Genomic DNA, 19,958 nt, shown 5'->3' with positions numbered 1-19,958 from the left:
TTGAGTGAAGCCGTCCCATTTTTCAGTCCAGTCCTGTCAGGTTTCAGTAAAATGCTTGCAAGATGCCAGGTTAGGCCATTCTAAGTAATCCATTCCACATGATGCAATGCAGACTTAATAATATTTCTATTCAACTTTGTAACCTTGAGAGGGAGGAAACTAGTCTTCACTGCCACCGTCTTCTCCAGACAATGTTTAACGTATGTCAGATCGATGACCGTTGCTTGAGAAAACCACCTTCCGCTTTATTCCGTTAGACTCGCGTCGCCTTTCTTTCAAGCTCTATGTACTTAGAAAGTTAAATAGCTGACTATCCTTTGAATTTACATTGAATCGTGTAATGCTAGAAAGATAACGGTTTCTACTTAACTGCTAAACCTTGCATTGAGCCAAACACGATCAAATCGAATGTTCCGTGTTATAGAAGGTTTCGATTGCCGGGTTCAAATGACGTTTGCATGATAGGTTCGAATCTAATGCCTATGTTTTTTGGTATGACGTAAAAATCCCTGTCATCCCTATACCATCAAGATAGTCATCGACTACCAAAGCGTTGCTTAATGTCCACAACGATACGTCCATTATGGTGATATCTTAGTGCTCGTGTTCGAACTAGTTGTTATGGCGCTGGTGTTGTTAAAATTGGTGATTTCCATGGGAACTCATCTACTTCACGTGACTCTTTTAGGTCATGTGTTATTTTAGGTCTGCGTGCCCTCGAGGTGACGAGGACGGGGGAAATGCTAGTGGTTAAAGTGTGCATTTGTAACACCGAGGACATGGTTCTATTAATAATTACAATATGTGAAGTCATTTTCTGTTGTACCCCGCCGTGATGGACTATTACTCACTCACTCACTCACTCACTCACTCACTACAAGCTGACATTTCTTTCAAACATTCGTCTCATCTAAGCCACAATGTTGTAGTTTGAGTTGTGTGTTTACTAGACATGAGTCGTGAGTGACAGGTGATGCGAAGGCCTTTGATGCAGCAATGTTTCCTGGTGGAGATCCTTCACAAAGAAACATACTCTTGATATGATCCACCAAGGTAACCGTCAGTGGGGCTGTATGTGCAAATGAGGTTGACACACCGTCACTTGACTGGCTCACTCTCTTAAAACAAGAACCACGCACACGGACGGATTTATGGTCAGTAATGAAGAAAAGGCAGAACCTCGCCTTGATTCAGAGTTTATGTGCTGCTATAAGTCAGAGTATTAGCATTAATCTATCTACGTCAGTGTAACTTGTCAGGATCCGAGTTACCTATGCTTGTAGGTAACTAATGAGATCAGGTGGTCAGGCTCGCTGACTCAGCTGACACTTGTCATCATATCCCAGTTGCGTAGATTGATTCTCAAGATGTTGATCACTGGATTGTCCGGTCCAGGTTCGATCATTTACAGAACATAGATGGAATATTATGGATTACGGCTATAAACGACAAACAAAGCATCGATGTACTGCATAGTCATAAAAGACTTGACGAGTTTACTGTCACGGAGGTCGTAATTGTGATACATTTAATAAATCTGATAAATCTTGGTTAGCCTTAGTCTTGTGGATAAAGCCTTCGCCGAAGACCCGAGTTCGAGTCAACATCTGAGTACAATATGTGAAGTCCATTTCTCGTGTCCCCCGCCGGGACATTGATGGAAAAACGAGGAAGAAAATGATATTCTTTTACTCGCTTAGGTTCAATTGCAAAGTAAGATACAACGTAAAATGAAGCAATTATCATTAATCAAAGCTGGTGTGAAATGAATATCAGTTTCATTTTCGTTGTTTTTCTCATATCAATTATAAATACCGCGCCCACTTAGTCCTTGTGCATATTTACTCAGCAAATCCAAAGCCACCTGATTATTAGTACATTCCTTTGGGTACTCTTTCAGGAAGATTGATGGTTGTATATGTCATTGTTCTCATTGCCACGTGATTCACTTCATTTTCCACGCAACAGATGCATTATTCACAATGCATATAAAAAACTATGACTTTGTTATTGCGGAGGTCGTACGATCATTTCTTGTCGAGATTAGTGAGTACAAGATGCAAGCACTTGACATCATCCCTCATCGATTTTCTTGACATGTTTTATGGTTACAATCGGGGAAATATCCATATCTCTTTGATGTATCTGAAATCGATCGATGTCAATTTCGGTAAATGTTGCAATTGAGCAAAATATCATGACTTTACATCCACGTTGATGATTGAGGCTTTCAACGTCAAAAGAAGCAAGGCGACATTTTTGTCGAACAAGCGCATTCAACACGTTCCGCGAAGGGTTCGTTGTCGATTTCAAACGGACTAAAAGGAATAACTGTTAATTACCCCGTAAACCGAGCCTGTCACCCTTTATCTTCCAACGACATGTTCCTCTTTGATCGTTATGCATTCTTCACTGGAAAAGACGGATTCTTATACTTCATCTATGTTGAAAGTCACATACCACCATGTTCCTTGGATACATGGACATATCCTCTTGTATATATCAGTAACATTCAAACCTTAACAAACGGTTTATTAAAGCTTTCAAGAGGAATAATAACTTCACGGAAAATCAATGTTTAATTAAAAAGACCTTTCTCCCAGATGCACTGTTGTCCGGGATGCACTTCCCCGCGATCGTGACTGGAATGAGTGCGTGAGTGCCTTGCGTGAGTGCTTCGGTAAATCGGTCTGTTAGTCTGTCATTTCGTACAACGTGACTGCACGTGTTTCTCATCCTGATTTCCAAAATATTTTTGCACCATTATGAAGAGTTATAACACCAACATTGTTATCGGAAGTCACTTCCTCTCGTCGAGAGTCAACCATGCAGCGCATACAAAGAGCTGCATGTAGTTTATTGGGTTCTCGGTCAACTTTCGTCCATATAGTCAGTCGCCTCGTACGACAAACATAGGTTACTGTAGATCAATTCTTTCCCGGTTCTTCACGGGCCGACTGCAACCAGTGTCTGGAGACAGCATTTACTCTGAACTTAACGGTCCCTCATGTGTTTGACAAAAAAAACGGTGAGCAGTCCGTGATATGTTACTCAAATGAAGTAACTGTTAAAGAATACAGGTGTTTTTCATATGAATACAGATTCACAATAGTCAGATGTGGCGACCTTCTATCCAATTAGAATAGCATGGGTTCCACTAGTCTTCAGTTTTATAGAGCTTTTTTTTTGTTTGGAGGGGCGATGAAGTAGCCTAAATGTTAAGGCATTCGCTCGTCACGTCGGAGACCCGTGCTCGATTCTCCGTGTGGGTACGATGTTTGGTGCCCATTCCTGGAGCTCCGCCGCCATAATTTTACTGGAATATTGATAAAGTGGCATAAAGCAATGATTGCTCCGGGATTTTCTTTAAAACGAGCCTGACACGCCGTGCTACTTGTCAAACAGTTCACTACCGCCTGAAAAGCATTTAATCTTTAAATTTATTTAATTACATCCAACCTGCTAATTTATCAGGTTTCATTTGTGGACTAACAACTCACTCGAATGATATTGGCTCATTGTGGATTTCAGCCAGAAGCACTGATCCTGATGAGAAAAACAAACACAACTGCACCACGTATCTAAAGAACCTAACTGCATAACAGGGTATTGAATATACTGAGAAAAATGCGTCTGTGGCTGGATAGCTGAGTGCCTGTATATCGCTGCAAGGTCTTTGGCGTTTTGCCAAGTGGGCTACCGATGAAAAAAAGCAATCGCCATTACAAGGAGAGACTATATTAGTTGATCTTCAAGCTGTATATATTGCGCGCAAATTGCTTGACTTCATCTGGTTCCGGTAAACCCTTGGATAAACTGTTTTCGGGTGTTCTGTAACCTCGCATCCAAACGGTATAAAGTGTAAATCATAGAACAGACCTTTTAGACCCGTGTTGACGGTAAGGGCTGTATAACGGGATGATTCGGTGCGTAGGGGTCAAATATCCTTGAGAGGTAATATCACGGATGTAGCGATTTTTTACACACATATTTGCTGAGAGAGAATATAATCCCTGGTGTAGAACGATCACTGCAAGTCTGAAAGTAAGAAATGAGTAGTTAACTCACTGAAAATACTTCACTTAGAAATTGCAGAAGTCTTGTATTCGTTTAACGTGATCTGGACAGAAAAAGAAGTCTTTTAGATGGATTCCTTATTAATATTTGATACCGAACTCCGATAAATGGCTATTTACATCAGAGTATGCAATATCTAAACGTGTAAAACTATACGCCCAAGTTTGATCACAGCTAAAATAAAACAACCAAACGCTTGTTATTCAAAACCGATACCGTTTTATACATGTATCAAGTGTTTTAAACCTCAGGTCTAGCAACTTTTTCTAACATTTGTTTGATACCAGTGCTCAAATCCATTTTAAGTGCCGACTCTTTTTTCCCCGACAGAGTAGATATATATAACTTCATCCGATATCAATTTTATCAATCCTTTCTTAGAAAACTAGCAATGGCTGTAGATAAGTTGTATTCAAACCATCATGCATTACGATTGTTTCAGGTTGTTTAAAAAATAATGAATATGTCGTGAAGGCTGATATTTTGCCGAATATTTTAAATTCGGCAGCGAAGCTTCTAAAATGATTACGGTAGAGAAAAGAAATACAATTTTGCCTTTGTCTTTAGTTAATCTGAATGTATTGTATAGATTAGGACGTTCTCAAATGATAATTTATATAACCCATAGTTAATATCCCTGATGGATCAAAGACATATCTCAAAGGATTAGCACTAAAATGGAGATCGATCCTTATTTGTATATAGAAACAAAGACACACACGGACACACGTTCAGTAATCTTGAATGGAATGTCCAACCCCAATCCACCCACCATACCATACACAATATAGATAATTATCCTAAATGTAGTTTAACACCATTAAGGTAAATGAAACCGTCAGTCCATAGTTACTGATCTTAAGTTGTTCTGCCATAAATTATGCAACCATCAATACATGATATGTCAACGTGCAATATTCGGAAGTTTTACATAACGTCTGTTGTTGCACGGCAATGAATGTATTGATTAGTAATCGACCCGCAGTCAATCACACGTAATAAGTGCTGACAGTGACCTTGGCGTGCATTTGTTTTCCATAAGCTCGACGTAATGGATTCAACAATGGGTCGCTGATTGGACCATATCGATTTTTGTAAGCTTCCGAGAGTCTATTCTAGGCTCTGCCTATTTCCTTTGCTTACAGTCGATGGAGTCTGCGCTAGGCTGTATCGCTAAGCTGAGGGACAATGTTTTGCATTCCATTGCAAATGGATACCAAGACAGATGTATGGAATTGTAGTGTACTATTGTGCAAGTAGCACCCACTAAGGCATTCATGAGTGAGTGAGTGGATTTAGTTTTACGCCGCTTTTACCAATACTTCAGGAGTCTCTTGTCCCTCTCACTGTCTCTCCTCACTATTGTGACTGCAACCAGAGTGAGTGAGTTTATTTTCAAGCCGCAAACAGCACGCAGCTATTTGGCGACGGTCTGTAAATAATCAAGTCTGGACCAGACAGTCTGGTGATCTATTGCATGAACATAGGTATACGTCATAGGATAGGTCATAGGATACGATGACATGTGTCAACCAAGTCAGCGAGCCTGACCACCCGACCTCTTTAATGGTGACACCAGAAATGGACTTTACACATTGTACCCATGTGGGGACTGGAACCCAGGCCTTCTGTGGGACGAGCAAACGCCTTAACCGCTGGTCTACCCACAGCCCTATGGGTGAGAATATAGTCTCTTGGCAGTCATTGGCTACTTCTTAAAAACACACTTGCATGACGGAACTGAAACGGTAACCAGTATTACGCTTGTTCCCGATGTCCACAATTCCTTAGACGTTGAGTTTCTTCATTCAAACGTTGACAGAACTGCCAATCAGAAGGTAGAAGCCAGGACTGGCCGTGTGTGTTCACCGCGGAAGTGGTCACATATATCGTCGATCGTATTGAGATTTTCATATTACACAATATCATTCGATTGTTCATGATAGCAAATCGCCGCAAACATTATTACGCTTGCACTCATTCACTCACTCACCCACCCACTTACTCACTGACTCACTCACTCACTCACCCACTCACTCTAAACACACTCACTCACTCTATATTGTTATCACATTTTATATGTCAAATTCTTAAAGGACTAAGGTTTTAGTCCATTGCAACACAGTGTGGGCACATGGTGATGTGTCACATATTTAAAAAGTACGTCTGTCGGAGAAATGTGGGCTTTAATCAGATTGGATTTAAGCCGGTTACTTTTCGGTTTAGGCAGTGGGTGTAATTAACGTAAATATATCAGGACTGTTCATTTTAAAGGAGCAGTTGAGAAATTATATGTGGCACGTTCATCCCCCATCTTCTCTGACTGGTTAGCGCACTGAGAGCAAAGTGCCATTTTGTAAGCACTGTAGCATTAAGATCGCGATGGGTATGAAGGCTTTATTATATAACTGTAAACCCACGCAACTGCATTGTCTAACAGTGTTTGACGGTGGTTCAAAATGAGCCAAGAGAGGAGTGGTTACTCAATGGTTACGTATGGGGTAGTGACAGGCTGCACAGACACCTGCATGTATGAGGCGGTTGATGTCCATATAGATTCTACTTTAGGTGAAATTTATATGAATCTGTCATTGAAAATCAGCAATGACATCAGGTGTTCGCGAAAAGGGCAACCATGCCTACACTACTCACACTGCATGAAGGGTAAGTGTAAAACACACTCGAGATGAAGGAAGTTTTGCTAAAGAGTAAGAAGCCCGATTAAACGACGCGAAAGCATCAAAGTCGATATTCTGCTGTAATTATCTTCAGGAATATGGAAATCAGTTATGACAAGACCTGTCACGATCGTTCAATGTACGCTATTTCTTTAAACTGGTAAAAATCAATTAATTTTGAACTCAGCTTTGAAAAAATGGACAGAATTTCAACGCCCTCTTTCCTTCTGACCATCAAGGAAATATCACTAATTTCGATGTAGTTTCGGGATAATGACTGACATCAATACATTTTTTAAGGCTGTTGCTGAAGCAGAGCTACTTCAAAAATAACACCATGGTCTCGACGTCGACGACGGTAACCGCTTAAACTGCAACGCCCACGACAACCATCACAGCGATCATAGTTGCCGTTTGCTGTACTAAAAAAAAAGAAAACAAAAAACACCCCTCTCCCCCAACCCACTCCCAAAAATTAACAAAAACCCAACATCTTATGGTCGGTACAAAAAGACATTACAGAACATCGAGTTTTAAGTGACTACAGCAGATCTACCATATCTGGGTGTGATTGCAATACTCAGCTTTCCAATTTACTCTGTTCCCTATAAGTCACTTTTAGCCTATCATTGGTATATTCAGGGTGCGTCTTTGTAATCTTCCCAAAACAGGAACAAAACATTACCCACTGAAATTAAGTTTATCTAATTGCCATACTCTTCCAAGCTAATGCAAGACCAAAGAGTTATCTATAACAGTTTTTGTCCATACATTCAAATCCACGTGTTTCACTGTCGATTACCGAACTGGACTAATCGTTTTCTGATTACACAATGATTACCGAAAAAGTACTAGAATTTTTACTTTACTAAGAAAGTGAAATCCCAAATATGACATATGTTGCATATGTTGTAATCGTTTTCTATTTAACGGTATGAGGCGAGCGAGCAAGTTTTAGTTTTTAGCAATGTTCCAATAATATTACGAAGGGGATCACAAGAAATGGGTTTCATACACTGTATCCATATGGGGAATCGATCCCGGGCCTCCGGTGTGAGGAGCGGAAACTTTAACCACTCTACCCTACCGCCCCTAACGGCATTCCGAGTTCTTGGAGGTTGATCAAGCTATCAATCTATTTCAGATCCTTTATCAATCCGTTTCAAATATATGACCGTTTCAAACACGAGCAAACGGGATGTAACTCCGACCTTTGAAGTTTTCCAAAAATATGCATTTCTCAGAACGCTCGGATATCTGATAATGTTTGCTTACAGATCGGGTCCGGGTTAATATTTCTTAAGGTGGCCACGTGGGCGATACACACGATTTCAGTTGTGATCTGAGCATTTATAAACACATTATTCCGCCTATCCCAAACGGTGCACTGCAGAAAAGTATCAGATTACACAAGCCAGTCTTCTGACGCGTTAAGGTGGGTATTTAGCCGTCCCTGTCATTGCACGCGTGATGCCGCAGCAACGAGAGCTTGCCCACCCCCTTCCTGCACTGAGTGACTTCCGACTGCGCCATGTTTTCTAACTCGGTGAGTTTCATGTGATAAGCGAACCCTTATAGCGCAGTAAGGAGATGAAAGACTAGGTTGCCTCGCGCATTTCCTGCTAATTTAACAATCATAAGTGAGAGGCTTTTCATGGGTTTCTATTTTGCAGCTTGTTTTCGCTTGACCTTTCCTGTCCTTAGTTATTTCGCAATGATAATGATATTTGTAGTGTTGAAGCAGAAATACAACAAAATGTTGTTTGTCTTCATTTCTTAAATGGCGACATTTGTGAAAATGCATTTGTTGTGGAGAAGAGCGACGCCTGAGATTACAGGATCGGCTCAAGTGACGTTCCTTTTGCAAACGCAAGTTAAAACCGATTGTCTCTCTACATACAAGGGCGAGAATCCGTGTTAAACTTGGTCTTCCCTAACCCACATTTGCAGAAAGGAGCGACTGACGGGACTGGGTGGTCAGGCTCGCTGACTTGGTTGACACGTGTCATCGTACAATCGCTGACCCTACCTGATCCACACTCGATTATTTTCAGACCGACGCCATGTAGCTAGAATATTGCTGATTGCGGCGTAATACTGAACTCACTCACTCACGACAGTGTTGACAGGGAGTAGGTGTCACTCACTGTAAGTATTTGGGACGAGAAGTCTTCCTGGTGAGGTACAGCTTCAACTTTTCTTGTGAAATATTGACCTCCCTTTGCGCGTGTTTGTGTCTGTGACACCTGCGGAGACAAACATGCTCACCTCTTGGCGAGCACCGCATTTGTTTATTCTCTTGTAGTTTAAAACAGCAGTATTCCAGCTGTATGGCGGCGGGCTGTAAATAATCGAGTTTGGACCAGACAGTGAGGTGACTGACATTATAATCGATTTATGCAATTGAGAGGTGTGCGCCATCAGCGAATCTTCTGATCCCTTTAACCGCCTTTTCTGTTTTTTTATGGTTTGCTGAAAACCATCACTTGGTCAACGATTTATTAATACATGAATGTTGATATGATCGAACTGGAAACTCCGGTCTTAGCAGCTATTTCCAATGCAGGATATTTCGGAGGAAGCAGCCACGTCAGTTCTCACGACTGATGATTGAACGTCAAATAATTCGGAGACATGGGAACCATCGCACACAGTAATCAGTAATGACAATACGGACTGATATTGATTGGCGAGGAACAGCAAACCTGTAAAAGAGCGAGTATGATTTTATGCCACTTTTAGCAATATTCCAGCGAACACCAGAAATGGGTTTCACGTGGACTTGTACACATTTTGAGAATCGAACCCGGCGGGACGGGCGAACGCTTTAACCTCTAGACTACCCACTGGTCTACTAGCGTTTTTGGTGGTTCATTTGTATCTTAACTAGTTGATTGGACTATTAGGCCAAATAGTGGTAAAATCTTTATACCCAAAAGCGATACTGTGGTTCGGTCTCATGACGTGTATTCCGTCATGACGGACGCTCCTCCGTTCAAGTTGGTAATGGGACGCTGGAGTTGTTGCCCGCGACTGGTATGCTGCCATCCGTGTCATCTTTTTATCGTGTGTTATTTGATTCGGTTAAACACGTTCCTTTACGGTTGTGCGACACTGCGGCGATTATTTTGTATCTGTCATCTGTTTCGCATAAAATTAATAAAACATGTACAGAGGAGTGGTTTACAACCAAAGCCGTTTATTTTAAAGATTAACGACAGATTCATGTACAACGAGCAGCATATATGCGCCAAAAACAACTCACCCTTCCAATATATTGTTGGAAAATTACTCTCTTGAAATTAATAAATTATTGAAATAATATCCTAAGGCAATAAACACAAAGAAAGAGGGTGTTAAAACTGCATAAACAGATCACTCAGTACAAGGCAGCCTACATAATTGATTGATTGTAACGAGTTCAAAGAAAAGGGTATTTTAAAAGAGTTTGGCAGCGTTTGGCATAATTGGTTTCCATATTCCAGGGGATAATTACTACAGAATATCATCTTTGATGCTTTCACATCAAACCGTCGTTTAATTCAGCTACAGATTTTTTACCCAAACGTTCATTCATCTTAGGTTTACAAACATTCCAAAGAGAATTCTAAGAACATTAACGATACATTCCGCAAAATGTATTTTGTCTCCGTTCCTTTGACATTTCTTCACAATAGGGGTCTCACTTGTATTCCTTTGCAGGAAGGGACCTGGAAACACCACACTGCTTCACGATACATCTGCAGGTTTCAGTGTCGATGCTATTGCTGCTGCCACTGTTGGTGTGGGAGGGGAGGGATTCATACTTGGAGCAGCAGTTGATTCAGCAGCTTCTGCACATAAGATGTAATCTCACGGTAACCCCTCTTGCTGGTTCATGTTTGACCTTCATCCCTATACAACGTCACCTCAAGCATTGAGATTTTGTCTAGAACGTCAGCATCCCGAACATGCAAGTTCCGATCAAACTTTAACATGTCTTATTTTAGGTTTCCGAGTAGAACTCATACTTAATGATTTCCGAGTAAAACGCCCTGCTCACACTCATTGGTGTATTTTCATGGAGTCATTTTGTAAATATATCAATCTCCGACTAGTTAAGTTATAATTCGCTTTTAAATCACTGAAGATTATAGCTTGATAGAAGTGATCATCCTATTTGCAACTTAATGATGAAACCCGATACTATCTCATTCTCATCTATTTTTGCAGTCTTTTTAGGCATAGCTTGCACCATTGGTAAGCAAAAGTTGGAAACAACTTCGCACACTGATCGTCACCATTCACTTGTTTAGGAGACGTACATATCTTGTGAGCCTTGATCGGCACTTATTTCTACTCATTTCAAACATCCCAATACTTGTTTCACCCCTAACCAACATTTGAACCCGGCGTCTAAGTCACCCCGGACATCTTGCTCATACCCCGGACATACGGTGGTGAATCTTCAGAGAACATAGAGTAATTCTATACGATGTGATCAACCTGTTCTGAGCCGACACGTGGTGACACCACCCACGTAACAACGCAACAAGCAAATGCAGCTCACATAAGGTGTATAAATAGCTTCAGTGTTTATCTACAGTAAGATTTTGCATTCAACTGACAGTGAATACTGCACGAACACGAAAGGAACGGAAATCTTAGTATGATCTAATGAAATGGTAAATGCGATGCCAGTCATACAATTGTAATATTCGTATGACTCTTGAAGACAAGGGTTAAGGTCGCTCTTCCATGCTTGTCGTAAGAGGTGACTAACGGGAGTCGTAGTTAGGCTCGCTGACTTGGTTGACACATGTCATCGCATACCAGTTACGTAGGTTGATGTTCATCACTGGATTGTCTGGTCCATGCTCGATTTTTTACATGCGTCCTAAAGCTGGGATATGGCTGAGCAGACGATAATAACAAACACACCAAATTCCTGTGAGATGTTCGGTCGAGAACTGAACTTTCAATGATACTGAACTCATGCATATATGCACCAAAGCTCTGCTCTGTTGAATAAAAGACCGGTAAAATGCCTTGCATCCTAAATGGAAACTTGATACAAATCCATGTGGTTAAGTTACGTTCCGACGTCATATCTCCGTGTTCCCAGCAGTATAATGGCTCACGCATTGAGATCGTTTCGGGAAGACTTGATACAGTGGGACGTGCTTCCAGATGTGCCCATGCGTCTGTGCGTGTGCCTGCGTCTGTGTCTGTGTCTGTGTCTGTATCTGTGTCTGGTCTGTGTCTCTTTCTGTAGCTGTGTCTGTGTTTGCTTCATAAGCCCGGCTAATGTGTGCTTTATCAAGCTCATTGAAACACACATGTCAACGCTGAGACACCGTGTTTTAGCCCGCAGATGTCGACTCAAGGCAGGGTAAGAACAAGTGGCAGCGTGTGAAGTGGAGGGAGGGTTAGGGTTACCCATACGCTCTGGAAAGATGGTTGATTCGTTGTTTAATGCCGCACCCATGGGTTACTCAATTCTGACCCGGATCTTCACGGGTGATGTGACAGATCGGGTACATCTATTGAACAAACGCCAACCTGGGGCAAGTATATAACGTCACCCTCTGTTAATGTCTGACAGGGCGAATTGCTACAATGGATGATCCCAATGGACAAAGCAACATGCCCAAAGTTGGGGTTTGATTCCTTACATTGGTATAATGTGTGAACTCTTGGTGTGATTCTTGGAACATTGCAAAGCCAGCTTAAACGTCTCTCACTTAATAGTATCAAACAACTATCTGACGTGGAAACCCACTGTACCAAAAGACAGACGTACAAAGTATCATACATTGACGTTTTCTCCATTATTTTCTGGTCCATGGATGACAGGACTTAACGGAAATGATATCCCTAATATCAATATCCCTAATATCAATATCCCTAAAATCAATATCCCTAATATCAATATCCCTAATATCAATGTCCCTAATATCAATGTCCCTAATATCCCTAATATCAGTATCCCTAATATCAATATCCCTAATATCAATATCCCTAATATCGTCTTCTGGATATCCTAGTGTATTACATTCGCTCCTGATAATACTATAGACCCGTTCCAAAATATATCTCTTAGAAGAAAAGGGGCACGCGGGGTAGCCTTGTAGTTCGCCACCCCAAGGATCCAGGTTCAACTCTCAACATGGGTACACTGTGCTAAAGCTGTAGCTGCTGTCTCCCACCGTGAAGATCCGGGTTAGAACTAATCTTCAGTAACCCATGCTTGTCATGAGAGGCGACTAACGTGATTGGGTGGTCAGTGTCGCTGACTTGGTTGACAGGTCATCATATCCCCATTGTGTAGATCGATGCTCACGGTGTTGATCGCTGGATTGTCTGGTCCGAGCTCGATTATTTATAGAACGCCGTTATATAGCTGAAATGTTGGTGAGTGCGGCGTAATACTAAACTCACTCTTCCACCGTGACGACGCTCGATCTGGCCACTAGACCACGATCTTGAACATGAACGACAAAAGAAATTCCACATTCACATTGACAAGTTTTAAAAGAAACATTAGCGGAGCCCCTATTCAATATGATACAGCCATGCACTCAAATGTCCATATTGGCGTGCACTCCTTTATCCATAATTCAGTGCGTAAGCAGGCAGTGAACACTCCTCCTGAGCGGCAAATCGGTTGAGCAGTTCATCATATGTACGCCAGTGATGGGTGGGTGGTGGGGGGGAGGGGGGTGGATATTTCTTGTCAAAGCAAATAACTTGTAAATGTGAAAATGACAACTGAAGATAAATCATCTCTTTTACATGCACTTAGATAAATAGCAAGGTCTGACTGTACTGAAAAACCCGCAGCGGTAACTGTTCCTATGAAATGTACAATGTCATGCACTTGATTGCTTGCAATGAACAACATGTCAATTTCACCCCTCCATCAGTAGCTGGTCTTCAATGCGTTTATATCCACACGCCCACAAAGTCGCTTCGGAAATTGCAATCGTACGTTATTTCACACAGGCATGAGTGACACAATCTCTCTGCGTGTTTAAATAAAGTAACATGTTTTGTGGCATGAATTGTGGGTGTTGAAATAGCATTAGGATAGTCAGTTTTGATTTCATGTTAATTTAAGTAAAGTGCCTTCCACTTTCGGCTGACGTGTATGTCCTTGTTGATATTAAAGGAGCTGATGAATACCTTTGATGGCATTGGAAAAAATATAATTATAGTGTTATCTTTTTTGCCGCTTTAGCAAATAATATTATCGTAGTAAATTTGACATAATATTAGCAAGCTTTATTGAAAAACAGTATGAAATATGACCCGGTTGATGATGCAGGATGCATTTGTAATGGGCTATTAACGACAATTAAACTGAAAACACCAAAGCTGAGTGACACCACATATATCTACTTCAATGGAGAACATCGTGAATGAAGAATTGTAGCATAGGATGCAGAAATGTTGCGGAAGTGGTGCTAACTTCGGATTCATGCTGCCACTGGACGTGGTACGGTCAGCCATAGAAGACCAGATATCCTCATGGAAACAAAAAGGGAACACATAAATGTACAAGTGTTCCAGTATTCTTTTCCAGGTTCCTTCACAGTGTCTGTATTACACTGTCAGTGTAAATAAAAGAAGACTTGTACGTTCATGTGGTCCCTTATTAATTTCTGTGAGTATATCACCGCAAAGTTCAAAGCACAGTCGTAAGAGTAATGACGTCATACAGGCCAGAGTGACACTTGTCTTTAGTACTTAAGTGCAATTCGGAAGCGGTCAACTTTGGAGACGTCTGAGAATCACTTCTAGATCTAATGGACAAAGAAACAGTGGTATCATATCTACACTGGCCCAAAAAAGAAACGCATAGGTGAAAATCCAATGTTATGAGAGATGATTTATTAACTTAAATTGCACAAAAAGTAATGGAACTTGAGCAATGATAATTCACACGGGTATTAACAAATGTGTGTCAAGACATATACAATCATTCACAGTGGTATTAAGCGTCTCTATTTTCCATGGCATAGTGAGAAAGTCAGTATCTGGTGTGACCACCACGGGCATCAATCACTGCTCTGTATCGCCTGGGCATTGACTGTATAAGACGTCGTATCCGCCTTTGTGGGATTCTTCTCCACTCATCTCGCAACGCATTCACCAACTGTAGACGTGTCTGTGGCTGCGGCTGTCGACGTCGTAACCGTTTACCCAATTGGTCCCATAAATGTTCAATTGGGTTCAAATCCGGCGATTTTGAGGGCCATGGAAGAACTGTAATGTTGTTGTTGGCAAGGAAATCCGTGGTAATGCGTGCTGTGTGCGGTCTTGCATTGTCGTGCTGGAAAATTTCCCTTCTAGCGTCAATTGTAGGAACAACATGACGGTTCAGAATTTCATCCCGGTAGCGTACAGCATTGAGATTCCCTTGCACATGCACCAACTGTGTCCTGCCGTTCATAGATATGCCTCCCCACATCATTACACCTCCACCGCCGTGTCTGTTGACCTCACGAACGCACTGTCGAGCATATCTCTCATTTCGACGTCTGTAAACACGCATCCTTCCATCATGTCTGTACAGCAGAAAACGTGACTCATCGCTGAACCAGATCCTCCTCCAATTCAAGAGGTTCCATGCCCGAACGTTCCTGCACCACTGAAGACGTGCACGACGGTGATGGGGATGCAGAACAGGTCCTGCATGAGGTCGCATAGGTCGAATTCCATGCTCTCTTAGGCGATTCCTGATGGTTTGTGGAGAGACTCTACGCAGCCCAGGAACGTGATCAGCGGTATACGTAGCAGTGACGGCCCGATTACGCAGATGAAGCACCCGGATGTAGCGGTCTTGTGCTGGAGTTGTCACCCTTGGTCTCCCACTCCTTGGACGGTCTCTGGTCGAGTTGTGTTGCGTGTATCGTTGCCAGAGACGGGAAATCGTGCTCTGCCTCACATTCAGACGTCTGGCAACTGATGACTGACTTTCCCCAGCTTCCAGACGTCCAATGGCTCTATTTCTGTTTTCTTCATTTAACCTTGGCATTTTTCGCGTCGCATAGAAAGAAATTCGAAGAATGAATCGCAACAGGACCTGTCCCCTTTTATAGCCATCATAATCAAGATTGAGATCCTGCATTTGCACGTGCATAATGCTTTCAGACTTTCCCACGTGCAGAATATACAAAGCGTTTTCAAGGTGCTGTGGTGTGGCGAATAATCACCAGAGGTTGTGTTTGTTTGTCTGTTTTGGTTGTATTGACTATAAAAACACTTAATATTTACATTAATTGTCATTCCATTCCATATTTTCCGAAAAAATCTACTTTAAAAATGAGATTTCAGCTATGCGTTTCTTTTTTGGGTCAGTGTATATTAGTATAGGATAATTAGCGAGAGGATTGTTATGATCGTATAAACGTTTTCGAAGCCATCTGAGGGTATGTCATCGTTGCTCTTTAGGTAATATTCGAAAACAGAATAGGAATGTCTTAGACATTAGATAAATATGTAACCAGATTTAGTTTATCTTTCAGTTAATACATATATAGTATGTGTTGTCTGATACATCACGAACGTAGAATACCTCTCAAAACTCACTTCAAAATACCAGTCAGAGCATCAATACAGTTAACTGCTTTATCTGGCAAATATGTAAAATTATGACCTTTCACATAATCGGACGAACATCACGTAAATGACTTTCATAAAATCTGAATGTCAAAATTGATTCGCTGAGGTAAGATTACTTTGACAGCTTCGGCTCTCATACAGCCCACTCAGTCAGTTCCTGTCCAGTCTGAACAGAGTGCAGTGAAATGGGAACGGTTGAAAGACTGATGTTCTTGTGAACATGTTTCAGTGTCAGTGTCTGTGTTGCAAGACACCGCTAAAATAAATACCATCTTTTAACCTGTTCTGATGACACCGGCAATCGAACACCGATCACTCTACTGGCAGATGCTTTATCAACCATTGAGGCTAACATTTCAACACTATAGTAAGATGATCAATAAATCGTGCAGTCCATCCCGGGTTCTCCTCCCACACAAACCAGGCCGTGCTCTCTTAGCACAAACACCAAGAATCAATGTAAACGAAATCAACTATATTTGCTCATGAATATTTATAAGCCTGTTTTTCGATGACGCACTTCGGGCAAAGCAAACGCTCTGACGTCAATTATACGTGCAGGCGGGGTCGTGTATCGTTTATGGCAACGCATTGAAGAGATATGTAGTTTATTGGTCCTGTACATTTGGACACCGGTGAATACTCTCAGTGCCCGGATAGGCATCACTCCCGATTTATGATGAGACGTAACATGACCCCACCCCCTCGCCCAGCACGTTCAGCGTTGTAACTGACGTACGTCCGTGGGAGCTGCTTAACAACACATTTTCAGTAGACGCATAACACCAGTGTGCGGGTCCCATCGCGTCTACCTGTGGGTTATGCATGGGCACTCAGGTACAGGCTTCCCTGTGACTATTAAATGTGATATCCGCCAAGCTGCAACCGTTTCTCCTGAAGAATCCAAGTATTTCTAGAACTGAGGACCGTAACATATCTCTCTGGTCTAATGTGGTATGCTACAAGCATGCATGCATTAACAGAAAATCATGAGATTGTGTGAGAATTAAGATTGTACAAGTGATGATGTAATGTCGGTAATATACAGACGTACACGATATATCATATAGACTGTATGGGACACATCGTTTGTATAATACAACAGAAGTATGATGGTACACATGCTGAAATGATACATAATTGTATGGATTCCAGCGTTTGTATAATACACCAGACATATGATTGTATAATAAACCAGAAGAAACGAGACTGTGAAGATGCTGAAATGATTAAGCTATATATGGAATCCATATAGATCTAGACACACAGACGTAATACACTATTTGTACACTAGAAGTGGAATTCGCGATACCCTGTCCGCATTGCACACTGCAAGTATGATTGTACAGATTATGAAGCGATACGGCCATTGGACAGCACACTGCAAGTATAATTGTACAGATGATCATACGATGCACCCACTGGATAGCACACTGCAAGCGTGACTGTGCAGATGATCAAGCGATGTGTTCATTGGCAAGCACACTGCAAGCGTGATTGTACAGATGATCAAGCGATGTGCTCATTGGACAGCACACTGCAAGCGTGACTGTATAGATGATCCAGCGACGAGCCCATTGGACAGTACACTGCAAGTATAATTGTACAGATGATCATACGATGCACCCATTGGACAGCACACTGCAAGCGTGACTGTGCAGATGATCAAGCGATGTGCTCATTGGACAGCACACTGCAAGCGTGACTGTATAGATGATCCAGCGACGAGCCCATTGGACAGCACACTACAAGTATGATTGTACAGATGATCAAGCGATGTACCCATTGTTCAGCACACTACAAGTACAGATTATCCATCGACCCGCACATAGTACAGCACATAAATATGATTGTATCGATTATCAAGCAATACGCTCATTGTACGTCACACTACTAGTATGGCATAGATCTGACGAGCAGCATACTGCGCCAGTGTCGGTACCAATTTAAATGGTACACTTAACTTACACTACATTTCATGAAAGAGCATATGGCTCAATTACGGTTCAGCCCACCCATAAATACGTACATTGTTTATCCGATTATTTTCGAAATGATGTCCTTCACGACTCCTGGATTAACACATTGCGTCATATTTACACGTATACGTTCGAAGAGATACCTTACTTATGTGCAATGGTTTACCTTTCAGCCTTAAACAGTGTGTGCATTGAAATTGAGACGCTATACTCCTCATTCTTATCTCAAGGAAAAAGAGTTATGATTACATATGATAATTGGTTATATGTTTATATATTTTCAAATTAACTCATTTCATCTTGATGTGCAGCTTTGGACATGACTGATAAAATTCATGAAGGTAATTGAAAGACGTTCAAAACAAGGGGTGTTGTGAAGTAGCACGTATTAGTATATTTCCGAAATGGCGACAACCTTAACATGCTGAGTAGCTTTCACTCATCACAAACTCTCTCCATGATGCAGCAATATATTACACTGGCGGTCATAATGAATGTATGTCATTTATGAACTCTGTCTAATGAAATAAAACTGTCAGATGTGCTGATCTGCTGGAAAATGAAGTAGGATCTCTGGTTCAGTGTGTCGTGACTCATGACCTGAAGCATCTGCTCGTAGATGCTACGTAGGCGTCCTGGTGAAATTATGGGTATCTCCCACCGTTAGAAGCATTGGAAATGGGGTGCCGCGTTCTCTGTCTGTAACGCTGGAGATCGCTGTTCATACTTTCGTTCACTGGTTTCTTTAGTCGATTAATAACATACACCTGCCTTAACAGTAGACTAACGGCTAGTCTCTGAAATGAACATGTGTTACAGAAAAAAACAGTTCATAATAAAAATACCCATAAATACAATATAATGAAAAGGAGCCCTTAGACTAGTCTTACAGGTGTGACAATGCTGACAGTCCTGCGAAGAAACATACTATTGTTTATCCTGTCGTGGGTTCCTCGCGACACTCGAGATAACACTTTTCTGATTTAACTTGTTGTGATTAAACTGCAAACTCCCCAGCCGATTAATAAACTCACTTGATTGGCAGGAAATTTAAATCGGATTATGTCTTCATCATATGCAATATTGCATTGGTGTCTGGCACGCAGAGTGTTGAGGACACTGGTGGTCAAGGTGTTTGAGTTGTGTCCCCTCATCGAGTCAGGTAGTCTTGCTCCTGGGCTCCAAATGCAGGTGTCTCCCGGATTGTTTCCCGGCTTGTTGGCACACTCAGTAAATGTCTAAAGACCACAGTCCCGTCTACAAAATATACGGACTTCAATATTGGCGGAATCAGAGTCCTTGGACCCAGCTCCCGACTGCTGCTTCTTGATTTAAAAAACTGTTTCCTCAGAACTCCTATTCTCGCGATATTTTCACCGTTGATGGACGATTACTGACAATACACAGAGATGGTCTGAATTAGAACTTAACCTCAGCAACCCATATTCGTTGTAACAGGTGGACCGGGTTAGATTCAGATTCGATTAGGTGGTTGACGCTTGCCATTGTTGTAATTTGTCAGATCGATGCTTATCATGTGCATCACTGGATTGTGTAGTCAAGACTCAGTTATTTCATTTTGATGGGATATTTGCTCTGAGTGTAACGTTAACCATCC

The sequence above is a fragment of the Haliotis asinina genome, chromosome 5, assembly GCF_037392515.1.
Source record: "Haliotis asinina isolate JCU_RB_2024 chromosome 5, JCU_Hal_asi_v2, whole genome shotgun sequence".
Classification (NCBI taxonomy): Eukaryota; Metazoa; Mollusca; class Gastropoda; order Lepetellida; family Haliotidae; genus Haliotis; species Haliotis asinina.
This window is presented reverse-complemented; position numbering follows the sequence as displayed.